At 43.0% G+C, this 27,088-nt stretch overlaps 2 non-coding genes across 2 annotated transcripts; both read left to right on the top strand.

Moving 5' to 3' along the window:
• Nucleotides 1-2,897: 2,897 nt before the first annotated feature.
• Nucleotides 2,898-3,088, top strand: LOC125897656 (U2 spliceosomal RNA). The gene has a single exon (XR_007450461.1). It is a non-coding gene; the product is annotated as a U2 spliceosomal RNA (small nuclear RNA).
• A 1,185-nt stretch (nucleotides 3,089-4,273) lies between these two features.
• LOC125897698 (U1 spliceosomal RNA) lies at nucleotides 4,274-4,437 on the top strand. The gene has a single exon (XR_007450496.1). It is a non-coding gene; the product is annotated as a U1 spliceosomal RNA (small nuclear RNA).
• Nucleotides 4,438-27,088: the final 22,651 nt, after the last annotated feature.

The raw sequence follows: 27,088 nt of genomic DNA, 5'->3' as shown, positions 1-27,088 counted from the left end.
CAAAATCCAATACATTTCAAACACCCTAGGTATGTTGTAGTTGGTTCAGATGGCCAGCCCAAAAACACTGACGATACAGTACATGGACTTGTTCTCTCATCTCACCGAACAGCTTCCTGTTGGGTGTAATACACGTTATGTTCAGTGACAGTGTCACCTCTACATTTAATATTTAAAGTCAGTAACCACCAGCGTCTGAAAGCTGAGCAATCAAAAGCACACTGACAGTCATGACCACTCTTATACATTAAAAACATTACTACTTTACCATCAGTGGAGTTATCCCACAAACACTATCTGTTAATATCATCTTCAGAGCCCAGAGCCATCAGAATATTTTGAAGAACGAGATAGCAGTGAGCTCGAGGACCGTCTTTATCAATTGATATTCAAGAAAAAACGCAGGTGCTCTTGAAGAAACATGCATATTTTTGACATTTGGTTAGTGATTTTTCATTTTAGTACAGGGATTCTTTTTTTTTTTTTTTTTTTAAAGGCGTGTCACTTTCAACATGGCTTCTTTTTGTAATCCATTGCTGCCACCCACCCATGAGAGCCTGAAGTTCATTTTTTCCACCATCAGAATATCATTGTTACACTGCAGCAGGACACATACCAATATATTTAAAAGGCTTCCCCAGCTTGCTGAGATGACTGAGGCACTGCTCCACCACGCTGGTGGTCCACTGGTTCACTCTGCTGTGCTGGTAGGCATTTCCTCCTACAGGTGCTTCTACTGCCTACACAGACAGTTTCAGGAAAGTGGTGTTAAATTAAGAGCTGATCATCACATAGAATGCAACACATTTTAATAACCTTAGAAGGATATGAAATCCGTGTCGTTGATGTTCCAGCAAAAAAACAACAACAAACAAACAATCAAAAAAGGTTATGTACGGTAATTGTATGTCACAGTTATTGCATTGCTGCAGCCACAAACAAACAAACTGACTTGGATTAAAATGTATTTGAAATGCCAGCAAACAGTCACGATCTTGATTTCAGTTAAACAAATGTATATGTAAATTTTATAGGCAAACACCGCCCCCTGATGGCCATTTGTATTTGTTGTAAAACGTTTATCGTTAGGTGTTGTGCAGAAGTCTGTTAACTCGCTAAAATGTGTCCCTCCCCCCACCTTCCACCTTGACCTGTCCAAACCTCGGGCCTAACCTGAACCACCCAATGGGGAGGGAGCGGTACGCAGTGGCAGGCAGAGAACACTATTGGACGAGGGGGACATTTCAATTTTAACATCAGCTGTCGACGACAGGTAATCACGTTTTCTCGCAGTCAGTTAATGCCTAAACCAAAGCTGTTTTTGGACAGCTTCTTCTAATAATGTTCTTTTTAGTCTTTTGACTTAACATGTTTTGTTGTGAAATGTTCTGAAATAACGGTTTGCCGTTGGTTAGTCGCATCATTTTATGGACTGAAGGCGCTAACGGTTAGGCTAGGCCTGCTAATGCTGTAATTGCAAATGGCACCGTTAGTTGTAGGTGCGAGATGTGTTTGTGGCAATGGTGGCCGTTACTCTGAGACTAACGTTTGAGTTTGAGAATGTTAACCTTGAAGGGAGGGTCGTGTTACGCAGTTTTATTTCAGTGACTGTGGACCTACGTTAATTCAGATAACTCATCTTTAACTAACGTTGGTTGACTATTATTCGATGAAAGCATGTAATTTTAGGCCCATTACCCTTTACCTTGCCGTATAGCTCTCAAATTAAGCTAAATATGGAGAGTCCAGGTTCAGAAATAACGTTACAGTACGCTACGTAAGTTAATTGTTGCTGCGTGTGGGGTGTTGTTTGAAGTTAGCGGCCATGTTGAAGTTCGCTGAAACAGTCAAAGTCAGTTGTAATTTGCGTAGTTTAGTATTACATGTCTACTGTCGCTATTATTACTAGTTGTAAAGCAAAATACCATTTAAACAGCTGCTTTAAAAAGTAAACAACCTTCCGGTTTGTTAAGTGTTTTAAAGTAAAGACGTTACATGTTGCCAGTACAACTTTTATTCTGAAAACTGAAACACCGGAAATTGAAACAGTTCTGCTGCCAGTCTGCCAGTTGGCCACCCCTGATCTGAGCTCAGTCAGGTCTTCATCTAAACTGTGGGGCCTCTGGCTCTCCTGCTTGTTTGTGGGTGCAGTTTATTGAATTTTGTCAATTTCTATGAAATTATATAATGTGGTGTTGGGTAATTCTTGTCTTTGTTTACATATATAGTTTTCATTACATCGAATTCTTGTACATAGGATGATTGTTTTTGTGTGTGATATACTAGGGACCCTTCTCTGTGTCCTCAAAAGTAATTATTAATATTATTGTTGTTGTTGTTGTTGTTGTTGTTGTTGACGACTGAAGCACAATGTAAAGTGTATGTTCAAAGATGCTCTGTGAGCGGCTGAAGTTTCGGACTGAGCACAGTGTCCTGTATTGTTTCCGTCACCAGAGGGAGACACAGCTCAGTTTATCATTGTTGAAGCTTTATATTCAGAAGCAGGTGTATATTGTTCACTTTTAACCATACACGCGATCCAGTCAGTAGAAATAGTTTTACTTAATCTCAATCGTATATTTTAAGTGAGTAAATGACCAGTTCTTCCTTAATTAGAGCTATAAAGTGGATTTTAACATACCCGTTCGTACTGATTGCTGATTGGGCAGTAGCACATCACGTGACCAGAAATGGCATGAACCCACGTTAAACTCCCGTAACGTTTTGTGATAAAAGTCCGCGATCGGATGGATATTTCCGTTGTCCATCATTCATAAGACATCAAACTGCGCTTTCACAATTTGTTGGTGTGTTTTTGTAGCCATAGAAATCATATTGAACCGCGAGTTAGTGTCACAATGAGGAGAAGGAGTCTCCCACTTCAGTCGTTAATCAGCATCGCTTCTCGGCCTTTTGGCTAAGATCAAGTGTAGTATCTGTTCTTATCAGTTTAATATCTGATACGTCCCCTACCCGGGGACCATATATTAAATTGATTTTTGGAACAGGGAGATGGAATAGGGGCTTGCTCCGTCCACTCCACGCATCGACCTGGTATTGCAGTACTTCCAGGAACGGTGCAACCCCCTTATGTGTGTTGAAAATAATAATAATCAGTGTGTTTATCACGTAGTCCTGAAAGTTCCTAGTATTCTTAATTATTGTAGATAGTGCACACCTGCTGATCTTTTTTTATTTGTAAATTTTGGTGTGTTTGGACTTTCTGTGGTGCCTATTATTATTGCCAGTTGTTGTATTTCTTTTATTCTTGTTTGAAGTGGAGACATATTGTATGCATGTCACTGTAAAATGAAGTGAACCAGTAACTGCAGAGTGACACAAGGTGATTGCAAAAGGAGATGTGTTGTGGTCATATTTAACTTTCACATATAAGAAAAGCATAAACATATTTTTTCTTTCTCAGTAGATGCTCAAACGGACCTAGTCTTATTGTGATGTGTAACTTAATTACACTTTAGTTTTGAAATGAGCTGTCAATTCAGTCAGATTATAGATCAATTCCTGTAAAGTTCAGTTCAGAAAACTTTATTTATCCCGTGTGGGCAATTCAGTTTACAGCTCCCAGTTCAATAAATAAAAGCACAAACAAATACAAGAATCAAGTGAAAATCCACTATGCATAATTTCTGCTGCTGTTTTATCCCGGTCTGGTTTGTGCTGACATATCAAAAGAAAGGCAAATACATGTGTTTGAGCTTTTTGTTTATAATCTTATTTTTTCTTTTTTCCGTTAGTTACATACAGAGAAGCACAAATGTAGACATTTGTTGAGTGTTGTTCACACTCCAGACCAACAGGTGGCAGCAGCAGAACGTCAGTTGTCCACCAGCAGAATGCGAAACAAGTAAATCAGGAAGTGTCTGTAATGTGAGGAGACAAACGTGTTTTTCACTCTTTCCATTGATTTTAAAATGCAGATCAAACAATAGTTGATTGCATATTAATTTAGCTTTGTCTGGCGTGAACTCGCTTAGGTTTTGGATATAAAATAAATGGGTAATCTGGTGATGTTAGGGCAGCTTTTGATATGGATATACAGCATTGCATGATGGGATATGTGCCGATTTTTCTCAAGTAAAATACTATTTATTTTTGTCAGCCTTAGTACAAAAGTGTTTCTTGTATATGAACGTCCTGTAGATTATCAGAGCCTTTATAGTGTGTGGTTTTGGTCATGCCTATATATTGCCAGCACCATGAGTTATCGTGGTATGACTGTGAATGAGTGCCCTGTGTGTGAGGTGTACAATTCATACTTACCTGGCAGGGGAGATACCATGATCAAGAAGGTGGTTCGCCCAGGGCGAGGCTCGGTCATTGCACTCCGATTGCGCTGACCTCTGCGAATTCCCCAAATGCGGGAATCTCGACTGCATAATTTCTGGTAGTGGGGGACTGCGTTCGCGCTCTCCCCTGATAACACTGTGGAAAGATAATGAGAAACATGTGTGATGCAGAGAGAAATCATGTGTGTTTATTATAGTAGTATACTATGGCCAAGGTTTTGATATTAACTTCTGTGTCGTTATTAAACTAAGCATTATAACACGAGAGTGAATGTAGTTGTATTGTATTTTAGTTTACAGCTTCATGCTTACAGCTGAATCACATCCGTGCTGATATTCAGTACAACAGCTCGACCTGTTTCTTTCATACATTTCTACCTGCGCCATTTATCAACAGTACCAAATGGCAACATGTTATAATTTGTTTGGTTTTTTAATGATTTCTGTGGCTCCGCGAGCACAAATAGTTCAGCAACTGGTCCGAGACTGGGCCATTGCCACAAACATACATATCGGCACACTCGCTAGCTCCTTTTATTATTAACTCGGCATACACTTTACCACAGGCCAGCTGCTGTGTATCATGTAGGTAACATTTGTGTTTTTCCATTTATTTTGAACCAGTTAAATAAGCCTGTTGACCGTCTCTTCGGATGAGTACGTTTGACGCTGATGAGTTAACAGCTTCATCGATACGTTGCGTCGTCTTCTGATGTTATATGAGCAAACCTGGATATTTGCAGTGAAGTGTTCAGGCTTCTTTCCATCCCCTCGTCATTTTCTGACCATTCAGAGTTTAACTCAAATGTTATTTGTGGTTAAATGTTTAATTTTGCGGTGCAAAGTTTGTTACGACGACCCTTCATGTCGGCTCATTAACGATTAACACAGTCAACGGCTCAGAACACCTGTAAGGCGGAGTGATACATGCATAGTTAAAATTGCTTGAATGGAGTGTTGAGTAAATACTAATAAAAGTTGGTATCATATGTAGCAATTTTATTGATGTAGCAATTTTATTGTATCTTTTATTTATCTATTATTATCTTAATTTTTTATTTTTTACTTTTTTCTCTTTAATCTTATTCTATTTAATGTCCTTTGTTTTTGTCTTGTGCTGCTGTGATACTTGAATTTCAAAGCAGGCACAAAGATCGAGGTACAATACAAATTTACAAGATTGTTAAATTACATCACACACTAACTCTATTTTGAGTTTTCCACAATATAATAAGTTCATCACAGCTGTGTTTCTTTTTGTCTATGTGTATGCAGTCTTTGACTAATGTGAAAGCAATCTTCACAGCAGATTCTGGGGATTTGTAGACAATCTTAAATGCTAACAGATTTCTACATTTCCATATTCCATCTTTAATGCAGTTAATAGCTGTCCACCATTTTACATCTTTACCGGTTTCTTTTGGGTCCATATCACCATACAATATATCATCAGCATCAGGACTCCTATGCAAGTCTATAAGCCACGTGTTAACAATTCCCCACAAATGTGCAAATGGACAGGCCCAAAAGAGATGGATTACAGATTCATCCACATGACAGTTTGATCTAGGACCCACTGGGCTTCTGGTGCATCTCCTTCTATACAGAAGGGCTCTGGTCTGGAGGCAGCCATGAACCGCCTTCCAGGCCAGATCTTTATGACTGTTAAAAAGTGATTTGCAGTTTACATTTTTCCAGATCTGGGTACACTTTGTCTCTGGTCAAGGCCCAAGGAATGGGTAGAAAGTCTCTCCTCTATGTTTTTTCTGTATTGAAGATTGTCAAAGCTTTTTCATACAAGGCCGGCCTCGTCTCTGCATGGGGGGTTTCAAGAGGGATCCTTCTACCCATTCCAGCTAAAATCCCATGACCCACCCAAAGTCTTGAAAAAAATGACACCACAGACTGGCATTATCACTCAACACAGCATTGACAATAGGAAGAAGAAACAAAGCATCAAGTTTGGCACACAAGTCAGGTACTGCCTTTCCTCCTTTGTTCAGAGGCTTGTACATTATTTGTCTTTTTAGCAATTCCTGTTGAGAACCCCATATAAATTGGAACATTGCTTTTCTCAGGCCAGTGAGGAAAAAGTTGGGGACTGGTATGGTGGCTGCAAGAAAGGTGAGGGAGGCGAGGACCTCTGCCTTCAGGACCAGGACCTTCCCTGTGATGGTGAGATCTCTTTGTTCCCAGCTGCGCAGTTTCCCTTTTATTCTGGGGAGCCTTTGTTCCCAATCTACCATTTCCATTTCCCTCCCTATCTCAATCCCTAGTAGTTTTATTCTGTCTGTTTTTTCCTCCAGGCCAAGATCCAATTTACCCTCCCATCAATTCAGATATAAGATCTCACTCTTGGCCCTGTTTAGTTTAGCCCTAGAGGCACGAGAGAAGAGATCGCACTATCTGAGACTATTAAAAACAGATCTGTTATCACAGCATAAAATACTCAAATCGTCCATGTACAGTGACACTTTGGCTTCCCTCCCTCCACTCCCAGGAACAAGCAGGCCGTGGATAGAGGGATCCTGTTTGATAGCACAAGCAAGAGGCTCTATTGCAAGAACAAACAAAATGACAGCTAGAGGGCAACCTTGTCGAATCCCACCCTTTACCTTAAAGGGAGCAGTATGAGTGCCATTCACATTAACCTTACTACAACAGTTAACATACAATAGATTGATGAAGAAAAAAGTAAACAGAAAATCAATTCTTGAATGTGTTTTGCCATTGGATCATGTAAAACCAGGTGAGTTGGAGTTTATGGAACGGTATGTGTCAGTGAGTTTGAAATCCTGGATAAGATTATTCAAGGCAATGTAGCTAGAATCAAGTTTGACAGCAGTAGTAGATAAACGGTCTTCTTTTTCAACCAGACAATTAAAATCTCCCCCCATGATTACCGCTCTGCTACACAACAATAATGGCTGTATCTCTTTCATAGTCTCTAAACGCTCTTTAAGCTCAGCTGGACAGTACACATTAATAATTCTCATATTAACACTGAGATATGAAACATCAACACACAAAATCCTCTCATCCCTGATGCACTGTACCTTTTGCACATTAAAGTTAGGACCTTTAAAAAGGATCCCGTCCCCAGATGACCTATTTTGGTTGTCACCAGACCACACTGATTGTCCATAAGTCCATCTTTCTTCAAATTCTCTATAATTATCGCTCTATGGGATATTACACTCTTGTACCATGAAGATGTTACTAGGCTCTGCTTGTAGGAAGGTAAAGACTGGAAGACATTTTAGGGGATCATTCAGCCCTCTGGTGTTGAGTGAAACAACAGAGAGAGAAGTCATGTAGAGAAGAAAGTGGAGTGCAGGGGTCAGGGGGCAGCTTAGCATGAGGAATTATACAGGTTCAAGCTATTCAAGCACAGACTAGTTTCTGCTTCTTCCTTTTCTTCTTTTCTTTTCGGGAACCACCCATATGTGTGGTTGCAGAAAAGGCAGACAGAGCCTCGAGGTCTAGAAAGGGGGTAGAGGGGGGTGGGGCATTGGACCATACCTCTACATCTGGGACGTTGATGGAGGGGGTCCCTGAGATCCGCTTGGGCTGTTTCAAAGGTGGTGTGCTCTCGGTGGACGAGGAGGGGATGGAAGAGCTTGCAGCACCACCCGGGGAGGACAGGTCTTGGAGGCCTAGGTCTAGGAGGTCTCGGAGGTCTCGGAGGTCTCTGCAGTCAGATGGTGTGGCACTGGGTGGGCGGCACTCCTCAGGGGCTGAGTCTGGTTGGCCGTGTAGCAGGTCCTCCTGGAGCTACCGCATCACCTGGGAGACGGTCCTCTCTTGTTCAGTTACCAGCAGTCCCCGCCGGTTCGGATGCACCTCCTCAATGGTTTGAACTCCCCAGGAAGACACCTGCCTGTCTGGAGCTCCAATGTTGCCTGGCTTGAATAGACCACCTCCTCCTCATCCTCCTTGGCCCCCGTCTCACCTCCGGACTCCTCGCCAGTCACTTCATCAGACTCTGCCTCTCGGGGGAAGAGCACTGCCTGTAGGTCTTGGCGGATGGTTGACTCAGAGGTGACATGATTGGTGGTCGAAGCTAGGGTTGCTTGGGTTAGTGCCTGGTCATAGGTCGGTGCTGGTGGCACCCGGGTCTGAGGGGGTGGTTGCTCTTGACCTGCTGGCCCTGGCTGAGTCTTGTGAGTCTTGTCAGTGGGGTCGGGTCCCTCCGGGGCTGGCTGCTCCTCTGCTGGTGGAAACTCAGTGTCAACTGTAGACGTGCTACAGCACGGTTGGCGTAAGACCGGGGGCAGCTTCGGAAAGTGTGGCTACTAGAGCTGCAGAGGTTGCACCTTGTTGGCTGGTCACAGTCTTTGGTGGTATGTTCAGTGCTTTGACAGTTCCTGCAGAATGTGAGGCCCCAACTGGATGACTGGCCCCCCCGGGGCTCCATCTCTTCTGAGAGGCCCTTTACACGTACACGGTGATTTTGATAAACGGAGACATCTTCCTTCGTTTGTGCCCTTCGTTTACACGCAAACGGAGATTTCTCCTCTGAAAACGAGTCTTTCTAAAAACTCCGGCCAGAGTGGAGATTTTGGAAGACTCCGGTTGCTCGTTTGCATGTAAACTGAGATAAACGGAGATAAACGGAGTTATAGGCAGCCGACGTCACAGTATGCACCGGAACTTGCGCCTGTGTCAAAAGTGCGACCTATGTTGCTATGGTGACAATGGATACACGGAAGGCTTGAGCTTCTCATTACACTGCCACCTACAGGTTTAGCATGCTCTTGTGTATATATACACGGGTAAGTGTAAACGAAGATCTTTTTGAAAACGGAGACGGTGAAATGTCCGTTTATGAAAATAGCCGGCAATGTGTAAACGGCCTCTCAGGCGTACATAGAAGCGCCTTGCTCTGGTTTGGACACGATGGAAGGGCAGTGCAATGGAAGGACAGCCAGGTGCTGATGCCTTGTGTTGTCACTTTCTCTGAGTATATGAGAACTGTGACTGCCTTGGGTTCCCTCTCTGAGAGAGATGTCAAGTCAATGTTGGCCAGTCTGGGGTTGTTGACTTTCCTCTGCTCAAAGCGTTCAAGGCACTGTTCAAAGAGGAGAAATGTGGTGAAGATTACTTCAAAGGTCCTCTTTCCAGGCAGAGCGAACACATAATCAAGTTGTTGGGGCAAGAAACCCAACTCTTTCTGGACCACCAGTCTGCTAAACTGCAGCCTGTCCATCTCCAGGCCATTCAGCAGTCCAAACCGGACAGCATTCCGTCTTGAAGTTGTGGGTACCACCATGGCGCAGGGTGTGGTGTCTTACCAAGAACTTGCCATGTCCCTTACACTGCACGACCATGACAAAGTTCATACACTGACACAGGCGAGAAACCTTCTTGATAATGGTATCTCCCCTGCTAGGTAAGTATCTCTGGGATCTTTGTGATATTTCATTTTGGGGGGTTGTGGGAAAGGATAAAATACTCCACTCTATTTTTATCTGACTTAAGCTTATATTCATCCCTCGTCAGGTCACGGTTCCCCTCTCTGCCACATCTGGCTAGATGGAGCTAGATCTCAAACCACACTCTCTTTACCAGCCTGCTGGCTGTTGTTGGTGACAACGCTGCTGATGACCTGATGAGCAATAAGTCTGAGGCTGAGATGGGGGATGGTGCTCGCTCACATCTTGCCCGTTTTTGTGGAGGGTTTTGATCACTGATTTGAACACCCCATTGCTGGATGTGAAAGAGGGACTTTTTAAGGTGTCGAATTTTGAGAAGTGACGGGATATCCCAGATCTGAGAGAGACATAACTGGCGACAGAGTATGGTTTACTGGTAGAATTTTGTACTGATGGATAAAAGGACCTCAGTACCTGATTTAGGCATCATAAATTTCAAGATCAGTTTCCATTTTTCTCTCCTCTAACCAGTCTTTTAGCACGTTGATGGCCCATGCTGTGTTTTTTTTTGCTGGGGACATGTCATTTTTTAGCCAAACATCAAGGGTTTTGTCCTCTCCAAAAATGTAAAAAGTGATGTCCTGAAAATGCTGCGTTTTGCCACTCTGATCCTATTTGCCTGGTGTGGACTAATGTTAACTGATTTTGATGCTCCTCAGTCTAAGGCTGTTGATATGGCGTCCCTAGCTACGGAGCAGCAGAGCAGCGGTGATACCTCAAGAAATAAACACCGCAGAATTTTGTTGATTGAACAATCAGAATCAAGTATTTAAGAGTGCCATGTTGTAAATGTTGAATAAACACTTTCAGGGAGTTACGGCACTGCTGCTACATCATCTCTTTTCTTCTTCCTCTGGGTGAAAGCCCGTCAAAGAAAAAGTGGTGCATGTGCAGAACGCCAAAGCCAATCATTGGAGTTTCTCAAGCTGCATGTAAACGTACTGAGTGAGTGTTGTTCACGCTCGAGACCAACAGGTGGCAACAGCAGAACGTCAGTTGCCCATCAGCAGCAGGTCAAACAGAGAATCACAAAGTGTCTGTAATGTGAGCTGAATGTGAGGAGACAAATGTATTTTTCCCTCTTTCCACTGATTTTTAAAAAAATGCAGATCAAACAGCATTTGATTGCAGTTTAATTTAGTTTTGTCTGGTGTGAACTCGATCAGGTTTTTAGCTCATTTATTGGAAATTAATGGATAATCTGGTTATGTAGGGCAGCTTTTAATATGGATATACAGCATAACATGATGAGATATGTGCCGATTCTTGTCACGTAAAATGTGAATAAAATTTGTCAGTCTCACTACAAAAGTGTTGTGTATTAACGTCCTGTAGATTATCAGAGCCTTTATAGTGTGTGGTTTTGGTAATTACTGTATAGTGAACACCATCAGTTATTATTATATGGCTGTGAATGAGTGCCCTGTGTGTGCTTTGTGGATAATGGTATTTTCTCTTATCAGGTATCACTCCTAGTCACATCCTGCTTTTCTCTGCCACTGGTGTAATGAAATCATGGTCTTTGGAATGACAACTACTGGTTGCAGAAGGAATGCAGTTCTGTTTCAACTTCAGGATGACTTGGAAATGGATCACCTCTAGAGCATCATTCAGACAGAATTTAGCCCTCCTTAACTGGACTACGTGTTTTCCCTGCCTGGAAAGAAGATTTTTGAGGTAATCTTCACAATTTACAGCTTGTTTGAGCAATTCCTGGAGTGTTTTCACCAGAAAAACGACAGTCCAAGACTCAGTAAAGTTCTTCTGATCCCACTTTCAGAGAGAGAACCAAAAATAGTGACTGTGTGATCATGTACTCTGAAAAAGTTGCAACTGAAAACACAGCCACATGGTTGTCTTTTCATTGTACCTTTTTACAAAGCATGGAAATGAGGGATGAGGATGGAATTAGAACTGGGGCCAGGTGTTTTTATGTGCTGCAGAGGAGAGAAGTTAACGCTGATTGATTTCACCACCTGCCTTCCACCATCCAGCTGGGACCAATTAGGGGCCATGTGTTTTATGCTGTTCATCTCACTTTGTAGCCAACTGCAGCGCCACCCTCTGCAGAAACTGCAGAAGTACAGCCCACAACACAGACATGGTGACTGGCCTATGAAATGAAACCTCTACGGGCATAACCGACCCTCCCTATAAGCGAATTAAGCGGCTGCTTAGGGCCCCGCGGCCACTAGGGGCCCCCCAGATGGATGCATGGTAAACTGAATTGACTGTCTCACACCTGCGCAGACCTGGCAACCCCCTTATTTACAATGAACTGCAACCTACTTGTTCATAGGGAGGAATATGAGGATATTCATGTTTGCTTAATAAAAATCTTGCAACGATGACTTTTGAGTCAACATCAATCGTCAACATGCATAACATGACCTGTAGCATGGTGGGGACCCTATGGACCGGGGGCAGGTGCCGTTCACTGAACGGAGCATGCAGAGTACCGCATACGAAGATGTTGAGGTGGGCATATCTCTCAGGAGCGGAGAGAGGAAATAAAAAAAAAGGTTGAAGAGGCAAACAAACAAGCTCAAGGCAAAGTCAAGTAAAGCAAAGTTTGTCACTTGCCAGAATGGGTGATTATGTTAGTATGTGCAATACGTGTTTTTAGAGTGTCTGTTCAAAATTTACAGACCAGTTTGTTTGTTTGACTAATGAACTCACACAGTGTAGAGTTTCAAATGATTATGGTGAAACCTAACATTCAGCAAGGTTGTTACATCCTTCACTTTCAATATAATTCATGGAAAAATTAACAGCAGCGTTGTTTGGGATGCACAACACATCTGTGGCTCATATTTCTTGATAGTGTCTAATGATAAAGGGTCAAAAACTAGCTGCTCCATACTGTGAAGGTCAGAATATGAACAGTATGAAAGGTTTTAAAAAAAATCATACTAAACTGAAGCTGTATTGGTAAATGATATTAGTTACCACTACATAAATCCAGAGAGGATGAAAGCATTGGGAAGTGAAAATGTTTTAAAATTTCTGTTCACTTTGTTGTCATCTTGTTCGTGGATGTTACCTGGTGTAATTACTTATGTTTTATCTACTCTTAATGTTACGCATGTTCTATTTGTATTCTCACACAGCAGCTGGAGATGACAATACTCCAACTCCTGGTTCATCCACAAAGGACACACAAATAGATGTTCCTGGTACATAAACTATATTTCCAACAGGAAATTAAAAATGTCTTTGAGAGTTAAAATTGCTGTAAACAATTTTAATTTTTAGATATAATGATTAAGATACTGATATAAAGTAAGAGAATCCAAATTTTAAAAAAATGTTAACGTTAAATCTTCTTGTTTTTTTCCTACCAGGCCCATCATCATCCCACACTGAAGCTGACTCATCTTCAGCCCCTGGGACTGGTTCCAGTGATGCAATTGGTAAGTTTCATGTTTGCTGCCAAACTGTGGATGTCTTTCTTGGAAAATTAAGTTGTGTACAAAAAACAACTTAATTACTAAAGCTTTTCCAAATGATTTTACTCCTCAGATCCAGGTAAAACTGCTGATCAAAGTCACCCAACATCTATTCTTCAGTGAGTGAGTATAGAAGTAAACTACGGCCCGGTTAATAGAGGTAAAAATTTAATGCATAAGGTTTATTATTGCATGCGGTATCTGGTTTTGTGTATCCTTAACTGTCTGTTTTTGGCAAGGTAGGGCCCCCGGAGCTTATCCTGCTCAGGGCCCCCAGATGTCCAGGGCTGGCCCTGTCTGCAGGTCAGATACCCATACATTCAGGAGTTGCCCTGAGTCTTATGCAAACAGAGCCTGACAGTCAAACATATGTTTTGACCATCAGGAGCCTTCACCATCAGAGGTACCTCAAGCCCATCTATAATCTACCAGTGAGGCAGACCAGCAGGGATCAACCCACCAAGACGACAACCCAGAGCAACCTGGAACAGCAGGCTTTCCAGCCCCACAGATCACCACCTAGATAGACCTAGACCGACCAACTCCATGCCCCCAGGAGATACAGCATTTCCAGGAGGACCTCCCTGCTGGCCAACCTTTGTTGACTTGTCCCAACAGTGGCCCAGTGTCATCCAAGGACTGTAGAGATCTCCTAGATTTTACAGTACAGGCCAAAAGTTTGGACACACCTTCTCATTCAATGCGTTTTCTTTATTTTCATGACTATTTACATTGTAGATTCTCACTGAAGGCATCAAAACTATGAATGAACACATGTGGAGTTATGTACTTAACAAAAAAAGGTGAAATAACTGAAAACATGTTTTATATTCTAGTTTCTTCAAAATAGCCACCCTTTGCTCTGATTACTGCTTTGCACACTCTTGGCATTCTCTCCATGAGCTTCAAGAGGTAGTCACCTGAAATGGTTTTCCAACAGTCTTGAAGGAGTTCCCAGAGGTGTTTAGCACTTGTTGGCCCCTTTGCCTTCGCTCTGCAGTCCAGCTCACCCCAAACCATCTCGACTGGGTTCAGGTCCGGTGACTGTGGAGGCCAGGTCATCTGCCGCAGCACTCCATCACTCTCCTTCTTGGTCAAATAGCCCTTACACAGCCTGGAGGTGTGTTTGGGGTCATTGTCCTGTTGAAAAATAAATGATCGTCCAACTAAACGCAAACCGGATGGGATGGCATGTCGCTGCAGGATGCTGTGGTAGCCATGCTGGTTCAGTGTGCCTTCAATTTTGAATAAATCCCCAACAGTGTCACCAGCAAAACACCCCCACACCATCACACCTCCTCCTCCATGCTTCACAGTGGGAACCAGGCATGTGGAATCCATCCGTTCACCTTTTCTGCGTCTCACAAAGACACGGCGGTTGGAAGCAAAGATCTCAAATTTGGACTCATCAGACCAAAGCACAGATTTCCACTGGTCTAATGTCCATTCCTTGTGTTTCTTGGCCCTAACAAATCTCTTCTGCTTGTTGCCTCTCCTTAGCAGTGGTTTCCTAGCAGCTATTTGACCATGAAGGCCTGATTCGCGCAGTCTCCTCTTAACAGTTGTTCTAGAGATGGGTCTGCTGCTAGAACTCTGTGTGGCATTCATCTGGTCTCTGATCTGAGCTGCTGTTAACTTGCGATTCCTGAGGCTGGTGACTCGGATGAACTTATCCTCAGAAGCAGAGGTGACTCTTGGCCACTCGTTTTTCTTTAGTTAGCTGATTGGTTCTTGCCATAATATGAATTTTAACAGTTGTCCAATAGGGCTGTCGGCTGTGTATTAACCTGACTTCTGCACAACACAACTGATGGTCCCAACCCCATTGATAAAGCAAGAAATTCCACTAATTAACCCTGATAAGGCACACCTGTGAAGTGGAAACCATTTCAGGTGACTACCTCTTGAAGCTCATGGAGAGAATGCCAAGAGTGTGCAAAGCAGTAATCAGAGCAAAGGGTGGCTATTTTGAAGAAACTAGAATATAAAACATGTTTTCAGTTATTTCACCTTTTTTTGTTAAGTACATAACTCCACATGTGTTCATTCATAGTTTTGATGCCTTCAGTGAGAATCTACAATGTAAATAGTCATGAAAATAAAGAAAACGCATTGAATGAGAAGGTGTGTCCAAACTTTTGGCCTGTACTGTATGTTGGCAGACTTACCCTCCCCTGATGGCACTGTCAGCACCCTGCATCTGGTCAGTCAGGCTCCAGCTGGGGACACAAGTGTGCTTCCCTCCTCCCCTCTGCCCTCAGATACCCCCCTGGCTGGTACACTATCTCGAAAGCGGCCCCAGGAGACATCAGAGGACTCCTCCATATCAGGTCTGGATCCAGAGGTGTGGTCTCACCCCTTGTCCACCTCTTCCCCTTTTCTAGGCCACTCAAATGATTGGTGGCGTAAAGGAGGTGGAGGGGAACTGGACATCACAAAAGAAGAAGAAAAAGAAAAAAGACAGGTCTCCCCCGATGGTTTGAGGTTCTCTTTTTCTGTAGACTCTGGATCTCTCTTACCACGTAAAACCAATAATGTCACCCTTTAAGATTGTCACCATTAACACCAGAGGCCTAAATGACCCTGTAAAATGTCAGTCCGTTTTTCATTTTTCTACATAGAGGTGGAGGGGACATATTTCTTCTTCAGGAGTGTTCTGTTGCCTTCAAAGAAAATTACAAACTGTATGAAAACAGATGGACACATGGACAGTCAGTGTGGTCAGAGGACAATAAAAATAGAGCCTAAGGGTTGGCAATCCTTTTCAACCTTTTCAGTTTCACATCCAGAGGGTTGAGAGGGTTATAGATGGAAGACTAATGTTGGTGGATATAGAGGGAGGAGGAACTAGATTCAGAGTTACAAATGTTTACTGCCTCACTGAGACTCAAGATCGTCAAGTGGTACTACACACCATTCAAACTTTGATTCACTGTGGGAAGGAAGTCATTATTGGAGATGACTTAAACTGCATTGTAGATATAGCAGGCAGAAGATCAACATCCTCTGTAAAACTTGATGCCAGTTCGCATACAATCCAAAACATTATTAAGGACTGTAAACTTGATGCCACCGCAGTTTATATTCACTGCTTTTGTCAGATGCCCATTAACGACGAATTTGCTGGTAATGCCCCGGTACAGCAACCCCACCCAAGCTATAAATCTCTCTGGAAACCCCATTTTTTGCAGTACCTGGAAAAGGTACTGGTGCGAGACCCGATCAAAGGCTTTCTCAAAGTCTAAATTTAGGACTACTAGCCGGATGTTTCTGTCTCTCGCATAACAGATGGTGTCTCGGATCAGTAGGAGGCTGTCGGTGATCCTCCTCCCTGGTATGGCACAGGCTTGATCCGGGTGAATCAAGTCATCTAAAAACAAAGTCATTCGGGATGATAAGAGTTTGCTAAAAAGTTTACAGTCCAGATTTAAAAGCGTTACAGGTCTCCAGTTCTTCAAATCAGTTTTGTCTTTGTCTTTGTGGAGTAGGGTTACTATCCCTATTCTAAAACTGTCAGGAAGTTGGTCGAGTCTTTCAAAATCCATAAAAACAGCGAGTAGGTCAGGTGCTAAAATGTCCCAAAAAGTCAAGTAAAATTCCAAGGGAAGCCCGTCTTGTCCTGGTGACTTCCCTGTTTTAAAGCTCTTAATACTTTTGTTCAACTCTAAAAGTGTAAAATCTTGGGTTAAAAGCACACTGTCCTCAACTCTGTGTTCAATGAATTTTAAAACTTTAGTCATTTCCATATAGTTCTTTATAAAATGGTTTGTTTTAATTTCTTCTGTTGTTTCCACAGTGCACACATTTTCTGTTTTAAGTTTTAAAATGTTTCCCCCTTTATTTACAATTTTCTTAAAAAAATATCTTGTGCACTTCTCCCCTTCCTCTATCTCCCTTTCCCTGCTTCTTAAAATGACACCTTTGCTTTTGCTTTCTGCTAATCTCGACATCTCTGTTTTAACTTGTTTTATTTCTTCATTAAAATCCATCCCTTGTTGGTTTAGGTTAAAATATCTCTGGAGTCGTTTTTGCAGTCCCAACATGCGTCTGTCGTCCCTATCTTTTTTCTTCTTACCTGCCTTTCTAAAGAAAGTCTGGGTCCTTCCCTTAACCATTTCCCACCAGTGTGCACGTGTATCGTAAAAGTCTTGAAGGGTCTGCCACTCACTATACTGCTCCCTATACTGTCTAACTAACTCCCTATCTTCTAAAAGGGAGCAGTTGAGTTTCCACAGACCACTTCCTGAAGTCACACCAGAAGGTAGTGATAGGGTGCAGGATAGCATTGCGTGATCGGAAAAAAACACCGGTGTTAATCTAGCATCGGTTGGTGGGCAATCACGGGATAAAATGTAATCTATGCAAGAGGCTCTGGTGCCATCAGACTGACCAGACTGCAAGTCTTCTAAAAGGTCATACCTTTCCTTTCCCATAAAAGTCAAGTGTGCTAAAAGTGCCCGACCACTTCTTACCACAGTGCTGCCCTTCACCAAGACGAGAGGGTTTTTGATTAAAATGGCCACTCCGTCATTTTTATTTGCATTGGATCCACTCCAGACTGATGGATTTGGCCATAGGTCCTCCCACTCTCTGTAGTGGTTTAAAAACGGTAGGCCACACTCCTGTATTAAAAACACATCTGACTTAAAAGCGTTAAGAAAGGATAAAACAGTCTGAGCTCTAACTCTCGACTTCACGCTTCTCACATTGATAGTAGAGAAGGTGAGAGTCATGAGTATGGTTAAAAATAACAAGTATGACATCCTAAAAGACTAAAAGGTATTAAAAACAAGGACAGTTAATCACATTTGTGTGAATGGAGCTCTTCCTTCACTCTTATGGGTGAAAGGTGGCGGGATCGAACTCCATTTCCCTTTCGGACTCTTGGAGTTGGTCTCTGACGCAGGTTTGCCTTAAGTTTTGAGTCTTTAGTGAATGAAATGAAAGCTTCACTGCTTTCATTTTGTTGGCAAAAGACTTGGGGCAGTCTCTGAAGAGGTGGTTAGTTTCTCCACAGAGGTTGCACTTTCTGCCATTGGTACATTCCTCAAAATTGTGTCCAATTTCTCTACATTTCCCACAAATGATCTGCTTGCATGCTTCTGCCAGGTGCCCATGCTCGCCACATTTGCGGCAGAGCTTAGGCAGGCCCTGGTAGTGAATGTAGCCCCTGTTGTTACCCAGAACTATCATTGGTGGCAGCTGTTTCACCACGACATAGACCTCTACTTCCTGCACTATTCTACATTGCACTAAATCACTGGATAAGTTTGGCATCTGGTACGGAGTCAGAAGTACAAGGTCAAGATGCACAAACGCCTGCTCAAACTGCTATACTAATAAAGCCAGAGCACCAAAGCAGCCAGGTCTATTGCCAACACTGCAGTGGCTGCCCGGCCTGTTGTCAGACGAGCAGCAGTGGACCCTCCAGCCAACCGCTGAGCAGCCCGACATTCCACCTGTCCAGCAGCAGCAGCCCAGTAGTCAGCCGGCACACCGTCAGCAGCAGCTCCGCCCTCAGTCTACCACTCAGCAGCAGCGCTCCAGAGAGTCCACCACCAAGCAGCACAACTCTAAGAAAGCCCTTCAACATCAACATCAGCAGTCCTGCAGCCAGCCAGCAGACCAACCACAACAGCCCCGTCACCAGCACTTGGTCCTACAGCCTGATGGGCTTAAGGTCTGCACCTTTCTGCTTGATGACAAGCCTACACCTTAGGACTGATATCAACTCTTACCATGAATTTTCTTAAAGATGCTACCTGGAATGCTCGTGGTATTCAGACGATGTCATTAAGAAAGGACAAAATTGAATATCTACTTAATACTGACTTTGACAACTTATGTACTCAAGAACTGAGACTGAATACGAACAATGATGTTGATGATGTTAGTAAATTGTGGCAAAAGAGAAATGTGTAATATCTGTAGGTGAAAGTAAAGCTGATGGTGTTGGTATATTTTTCAGAAATCACGATGTTAACATAATTAGAAGAAGAGATATTATCTCAGGGAAGACTACTGATGCTGGATTGTTATTATCGGTGAGAAATATACTACTGCTAACCTGTATACTGCGCCAGATGCTTGTAAGAAAGTCCAGTTATTTAAAAGACTTAGAGAATTGATATTGGTTGGATATAGAATTATTTTATGTGGAGATTTTAATACAGTAACGGATGAAAATGACAGGTGCAGCACAACAGCATTTAAACTGAGCCCAGAAGGTAAACTCTTAGAAATCTGTAATGAAGCTAAGTTGATAGATGTATGTAGAGCTGTTCATCCTTGTCGACTTTATTTTACAAGGTTTGACATTAAAACCAAAACTCAAATAGATAGAATTTATATGTCTTCACATTTTAAAACTCATTATTCAACTGTTTTTAATGACTTCTCTGATCACTTCGTAGTGAAAACCTATCAGTCATGTGGAACCTCCACTAACAGAGGTTTCTGGAAACTAAATACTCAGTGTTTAAAACATACAGACTTATTAATAGAACTGAAACAACAATACAACTAAAAACTTTAACCAAATCTGATATAAATTATGGGAAATATTAAAACATAGAATAAAAGATTTCTTTAAATACAAATGTAGACAAATAAACATAGTGAAAAATATAAATTATGATACATTATTGAAGAAATATATTAGTCTTAAACAGAAGAAGGAAAGATCTATTAAGGAAGAAACTGTCAGATATTAAATTGCAACTAGATAAATATAACAATGACTTATTTAAATCACAAAGTACAGTTATTAAATCTATAAAAAATAATTTTGGTGATACTGTCCACGGTGAAAGGCAGAAAAGAGAAGTGATCAGAGACCTTTGTGCTGATGCATATAAAAAATAGATATAGATGCTGACTGTGTTAATATTCTGTCAAAACATGTCCCTTTATACAGCTCGCTGACCTTCACTAATATCAGAAAAGATAAAGTGGTGAATGCAGTCCAACAATTAAACTCTGGTAAAAGTCCTGGTCCAGACAAGACTGTCCACTGAGTTTTAGCAGTTGTATATAGATGATGTAATTGACCTTCTTACTGTGGTGTTTAATGAAGGTTTAAACAGCGGCTGTATGGACTGCGGACTCATTTTATCAAGGTGTTTTATTGTTTGTTATATAAAAAGGTGCTGCAGCTGCGGCGACGAAGATCGGTGTGAGCGACGGCTGAGCGGGGAGTGAGAAATGATCCAGCCTCTGCTTCAGTTTCCTGGTCCCTGCCAAAGATGGTGTGACCAGATACTGCACTTGTGGTGGAGCAGTATGGGGTCTCTCATCTGGCAGCTCTGCTGCTGGGGGTTGACTTGTGCTGGCAACACCCTGGTGACGGCGGAGGACTGACAAACCTTGATCAGTGACATTTTTGGCTGACAAGGCTTCCTGTCTCCTGATGAACTCAGCAACACACTTCGAGTTCACCTTCAGGATAGGAATCCCGAGTTTGCTGAGCTCCAGGTCGTCGACCGTCACCCTCTGCTGCACGTGCTGGTACATTTTGGTGATCTGATGCTTTTGTGGCGAGCCTCGATCCTTTCCACCACAGTCGGGATGAAGCCACAGCTGCTTTATGATGCAGTACATCAGGCGGTTCTTCCTTGAGTCCAGCAGGTGGACGGCTGAGTAACGCTTGCTGAACTTCAGCTTTTGCACCAGCGATGACTCACCCGGATCACCTTTACTGCGGCCGAACAGAGTGTTACCCCAGCATGCTGAGTACAGGCTGTCGAACTGCTGGATGCTGTGATCGTGGAGATCAAGCTTGTTCCAGCAGCCGATGACTCTGTCTCGTGGCTTCATTAAGCGCAAGCTTTCCCTCCTCCAAGGCAATCTCGACTAGCACAGCACTCAGCTCCTCCACGTGCTGGTACCTGGGTAGATGACTTGGACCGCACACGTCCTCCACACAGGGATCAAGCTCAGGAGCCACAACCTGATCGGTGAGATGCAGACCCTTCTTCAGCGGAGTCAGATTGTCGCTCTCACTGTCAGAGTTGCAGCCCACATCATTCTCCAGGGATCCCTCTGTGTCTGCATACACCTCATCAGCAACCACCTCAGCAGCAACCACCTCATCATCTTCATCCTCCGCTGCTTGAAGGGTCTCTCTGGTCTGAGCGTAATGGTCCGGAGCGCTGAACGGTTCTGATGACTGAGAGAACAGATACTCCAAACCAATTTGCTCGTCCCCAGCAGGCACAGGAGGCTGGTAGTTTGCCTCCTCAACCTCGCCAAACAAGTCCTGGCACCTCTGGTTGAGGCGGTCTATCAGAGGAGACACGTACACCATGTGCTTCCTCCCTTTCTGGCCTTTGACGGCGGCTGACTCCCTGTCGGAGTTCCAGCGTGCAATTCCACTGAGGAGATACACCTGGAAGGGGACTGCAGCACAGTGGGGCCCCGGTATCATGCTGGGCAGGAAGGAGTGGAATCCCTCCAGGCTGTTGCTTCCTCTCACTGTGCTGTAATGTGGCAGGCGCACACCATCACGGGTGATGTGCTTGGTGATGGTGTACATGTCTCTCCCTGGTGGATCCTGAAGACACTCCAGGTGTTTCTGCTGGTTCTCCCAGACACGGTCGATGGCTGCTGCATCCTTGAACAGGTGGACCTGGTTCTCATCCATCCCAGCTGGTCCCTTCAGGATGTCAATGGCATTCTTCACACGTGCAAATGTCTCCAGGGCTCCAACAGTGATCCTCCTGACATAATGCTTCAGATCATTTTTGCTGACATGCATTTCAATGATCTGAACATCAGAGAGGGAATCATACTTGGAGTGGTGACCTGCACGTATAGCCTGGATGAGCAGCGCCATGTCGTCCTTATCATATGAGAACACCGCAGCAGAGAGCGCAGACTTGAAGAGAGTGTACTTGGGGTGGTGATCTGTTCTGACAGCTGCATCAAATCTGTGAATCCAGTGGAAGATGTCAAGCCGCACCATCATGCCACTGTCGGCCCACTCACTGAACAGCTGCTCCAGGTGTGACACACCATGAACGTGACAGCAGCCGCGGTCCACGTACATCAGTTCAGGAGGTGCCTCTCCTGCTCTTCTGTACCTCTCCATGAGGCCTTCAGGCATTGGCCGCATTTTGTCCAGAGACTCCTCACATGTGACTACAGCCATGAGGATCTGACCAAGTTCATTGGCCACGTTGGTGCACCATTCTGCAGTGCCTTTTCCGTCTCCAGAAAGTTTCTTGCAAATCTGATGATAAACAGAAAACAGAGAGACTCAACCATTAACAGCAGTATAACCGTGTGTGTGTGTGTGTGTGTGTGTGTGTGTAAAAACTGTCATAAGTAACTTTATTGAGGTGTTTATTGTATATACTCTTGTCATAAAGTGATAATTATTTGTGTTCATCAAGCCGATAAAAACTGATTACAAATGTAATAAAAAAGGCGTCAACAGGGTGACATGTATAGAAATGCGTCCACCTGAAAATAATGTTGGGCTAAGCAATTTAGTGCTCACAGGACCAGAGTTTAGTTAAGGGCATAAAGGGACATGTTATGATGCCATGTAGTGATGACATTGCTGCAGAGGAAAAACGTACAGCTCTAAAATAAGGTTATTCTACACGTGATCCAAGAGGTGCACACTGTAATTGTGTGCCCTTTGTTTTGAATTCATGTCTGTTTGTAAGTTTGTAAGTGTGCCTTCAAATGGACAATAGTGATACATTTTCAGTAATCGTAGCACATATCTTTTATGTTAACTATTCAGGGACTGTTTATCCACAGACACTATCTTTTGAGACATGAAGAGTGACAGGGAGATCTATGTCTTTTATTTTCTTATACTTTTCAAGGTGTCGGCTGAAGAAGAGAGCTAAAAGATATCTGTATGATGTTTGGTCATAATTTCATCAGATTTCGTTTCTGTACCACATTCAAACTAAATGATCACTAAAACATAATCAACACTTAATTTAAATTGACTTAATGGCTATTTTTTCAATTAAATGTTCCTGTTTGACAGACTGCATCAAAATTACCTTCTTGGTGGAATCGTATTTGAGGACTTTCCCAAATGTGGACATGATCTGAGTACAGTAGTCCTCAATGTTCTCTGTCTCAGCGATCAGGAAGGTTTTCCTCAGCAGCCTCCATGACGGCAGCTCCCGCTTCGGTGGTGGTCACTGAAACTGATGTTTGAGAATCCCTGGAAACAGAAAGGAATGCAGACACAAACACAGTGAACTTCAACATTAGACTGTAGGATCTCTATTTGCGCTACTGACAGTTTTAATTCTCTCCATCAGGGGTAGAAGAATCTAACGGGCTCAGTGTTACCAGCAATATTCACCAGGATTACGGTAAGTATTAATAATGTAAGGTAAGTAAGGGTTAGTGTGTAAATAAGTATTTTTTGTATTTTCTTTGCCTCAGTGTAAGTCTTCTGTTGTATTATGTCTCATTATTAAGGCTGGCAGATGGAAATGATCTCTTAGCTACATCTGACAGAGAATTCATGTTTCTATACACTGAAACAAAAAGACAACTCAAATCTGACTTACTTGTGATCCCACCAGGTTTGTTCAGCTGGCTGAGGAGGGTGGTGTAGAGGTCTTTCCTGTGCAGGTACTCCTCACAGTGGCTCTCCTGGACCTGCCTCCATACTTTGGCCATGGTGTTGCCCTGAGTGCGATCCCTCATCAAGCGGATCACCTGCTTGTCCACGCCGCGTCTGAAATTACAGCACAATCATTAAGAATGACATGTTCTAATACAATCTTGTAGAATTCAATTTACAGTAAAATAACTCAGAGACTCACCTGAGTGTTAAAACAGCAGGGAACATGGCTCTGTGAGCTGGACTCAGCTGGTTTAAAATGCCTGCATCCCACGCCAGGAAGCGGCCAATGGAATGGACCTTTGACTCCTGGGCAGCTTTCCTGCAAGCATTACAGGCCAGGACCTCAGTCAGCATCGAGTACCAGCCGGTCATGTGGCAGATCTGCCTGACAGTCTTTGAGTGGCCACAGCGGTACAGAAAAGTGTCCTTCTTGGCACGCGCTGGGCACTCAGACCTGGGACAGCGAAGGCTGTATCCCCACACACCGACTGGTCTCCAAAAAAAACACCCGGCTGTGAAAAAAAGAGTCTGCAGAGGGCACTCCTCCTCCCACCACCACTCCAGGAAATTCAGGTGGATGAAACCACATTCGGTCACTTTTGAGGACTTTCCTTTTCCTGATTTTCCTGTGCTTGTCCTCAAATGACATCTGGTGTTGAAAGAGCCCTCTCTCAGCATCCTCTTTCAGCCACCTGATGTCTGCCTCGGGGAGCCCATGAGGACCGGACTCCCACATTTTGTGCCACCCCTCGTATGTCACCTGGTTGAATAACAAAGACACGACCTTCATTTAGTAACCAGTAAGTGCTCTGACTGTAAGGCTGTTTCTCCATTAAGCTGCATGTATTACCTTGGAGTAGCAGCTACTGCTGCCTCAGTCACATCAGACGTCATCCCTTTTTCACCAGCGAGAGCTGATGAAGGACCCTTTAAAGAGATCAGTGTATTTACAAAACCCAAAACCAGTGAAGTTGGCACGTTATGTAAATCGTAGATAAAAACAGTATACAATGATTTGCAAATCCTTTTCAACTCATATTCAATTGAATACACTGCAAAGACAAGATATTTAATGTTCAAACTGAGAAACTTTTTTTTTTTTTTTGCAAATAATCATTAACTTAGAATTTAAAGGCAGCAACACATTGCAAAAAAGTTGGCACAGGGGCCTTTTTACCACTGTGTTACATCGCCTTTCCTTTTAACGACACTCAGTAAACGTTTGGGAACTGAGGAGACCAATTTTTGAAGCTTTTCAGGTGGAACTCTTTCCCATTCTTGCTTGATGTACAGCTTAAGTTGTTCAACAGTCCGGGGTCTCCGTTATCGTATTTTACGCTTCATAATGCGCCACACATTTTCAATGGGAGACAGGTCTGGACTACAGGCAGGCCAGTCTAGTACCCGCACTCTTTTACTATGGAGCCATGCTGTTGTAACACGTGCAGAATGTGGCTTGGCATTGTCTTGCTGAAATAAGCAGGGGCGTCCATGAAAAAGACGTTGCTTGGATGGCAACATATGTTGCTCCAAAACCTGTATGTACCTTTCAGCATTAATGGTGCCTTCACATATGTGTAAGTTGCCCATGCCTTGGGCACTAATACACCCCCATACCATCACAGATGCTGGCTTTTGAACTTTGCGCCTATAACAGTCCGGATGGTTCTTTTCCTCTTTGGTCCGGAGGACACGGCGTCCACAGTTTCCAAAAACAATTTGAAATGTGGACTCGTCAGACCACAGAACACTTTTCCACTTTGCATCAGTCCATCTTAGATGAGCTCGGGCCCAGCGAAGCTGGCGGCGTTTCTGGGTGCTGTTGATAAATGGCTTTTGCTTTGCATTGTAGAGTTTTAACTTGCACTTGCAGATGTAGCGACGAACTGTAGTTACTGACAGTGGTTTTCTGAAGTGTTCCTGAGCCCATGTGGTGATGTCCTTTACACACTGATGTCGGTGTTTGATGCAGTACCGCCTGAGGGATCGAAGGTCACGGGCATTCAATGTTGGTTTTCGGCCTTGTCGCTTACGTGCAGTGATTTCTCCAGATTCTCTGAACCTTTTGACGATATTACGGACCGTAGATGATGAAATCCCTAAATTTCTTGCAATAGCTCGTTGAGGAATGTTGTTCTTAAACTGTTCGACAATCAGCTCACGCATTTGTTCACTAAGTGGTGACCCTCGCCCCATCCTTGTTTGTGAATGACTGAGCATTTCAGGGAAGCTGCTTTTATACCCAATCATGGCACCCACCTGTTCCCAATTAGCCCGTTCACCTGTGGGATGTTCCAAATAAGTGTTTGATGAGCATTCCTCAACTTTCTCAGTCTTTTTTGCCACTTGTGCCAGCTTTTTTGGAACATGTTGCAGGCATCAAATTCCAAATGAGCTAATATTTGCAAAAAATTACAAAGTTTACCTGTTCGAACATTAAGTAACTTGTCTTTGCAGTGTATTCAATTGAATATAGGTTGAAAAGGATTTGCAAATCATTGTATTCTGTTTTTATTTACGATTTACACAACGTGCCAACTTCACTGGTTTTGGGTTTTGTAGTATAAAACCTAAATGTTGACATGATCAGTCAAATGGTGTTTTAACTGAGCCCTTTGAGGTCGAGAGAGGGGTCAAACAGGGCTGCCCTCTTAGTGCTGCCTTATACATTTTGGCCATAAGCCATTTAATTAGAATAATCAACTCTGAGAGTTTAATCTCTGGTACATGTGGTGGCCATCTGCCCAAGTTTACAGCAATTGCCCACGCTGATGATGTCACTGTTATTATAAAAAGAATAAGAAAAAAGAAATGGATGTGTTGACGAATCATTTAAATCTGTATGAACTAGCATCTGGTGCTAAGTTAAATCATATTAAAATAGAGGGAGTTTGGATTGGAGATGAGAGGAACAAACCTAACGTTAATGTTCAAGTTGATCAAGAAATAACAATTTGGGGTTTGACATTCTGTAGTAAAGATTGTAGTGAAAGAAACTGGGAGAAAAAACTGACTGAATTCAAAGAAGTAAAAAAGTATAATATAAAACTAGAGTCAACATCATCAAAACCATCCTGTCCAAACTCTTCTTTCTGGCTAACATCTTTCCTCCTTCGGATAAAATGATAATGAAATTAAACAAACAGTGTGCTAATTTAGTGTGGGGTACCACCAGAGAGGTAACTAAAAGAGAACTAATGTATAAAGGTAAGGAATATGGGGGGTTGGGGGCCGTAGACCTGGGCATTACATTAATGGTTGCTTTTGTTAAAAATGTATCAGCTGCCTTCCTCA

This window comes from Epinephelus fuscoguttatus, linkage group LG11, assembly GCF_011397635.1.
Source record: "Epinephelus fuscoguttatus linkage group LG11, E.fuscoguttatus.final_Chr_v1".
NCBI lineage: Eukaryota > Metazoa > Chordata > Actinopteri > Perciformes > Serranidae > Epinephelus > Epinephelus fuscoguttatus.
The sequence above is the reverse complement of the archived record's forward strand: the minus strand, read 5'-3'. Positions and strand labels throughout refer to the sequence as shown.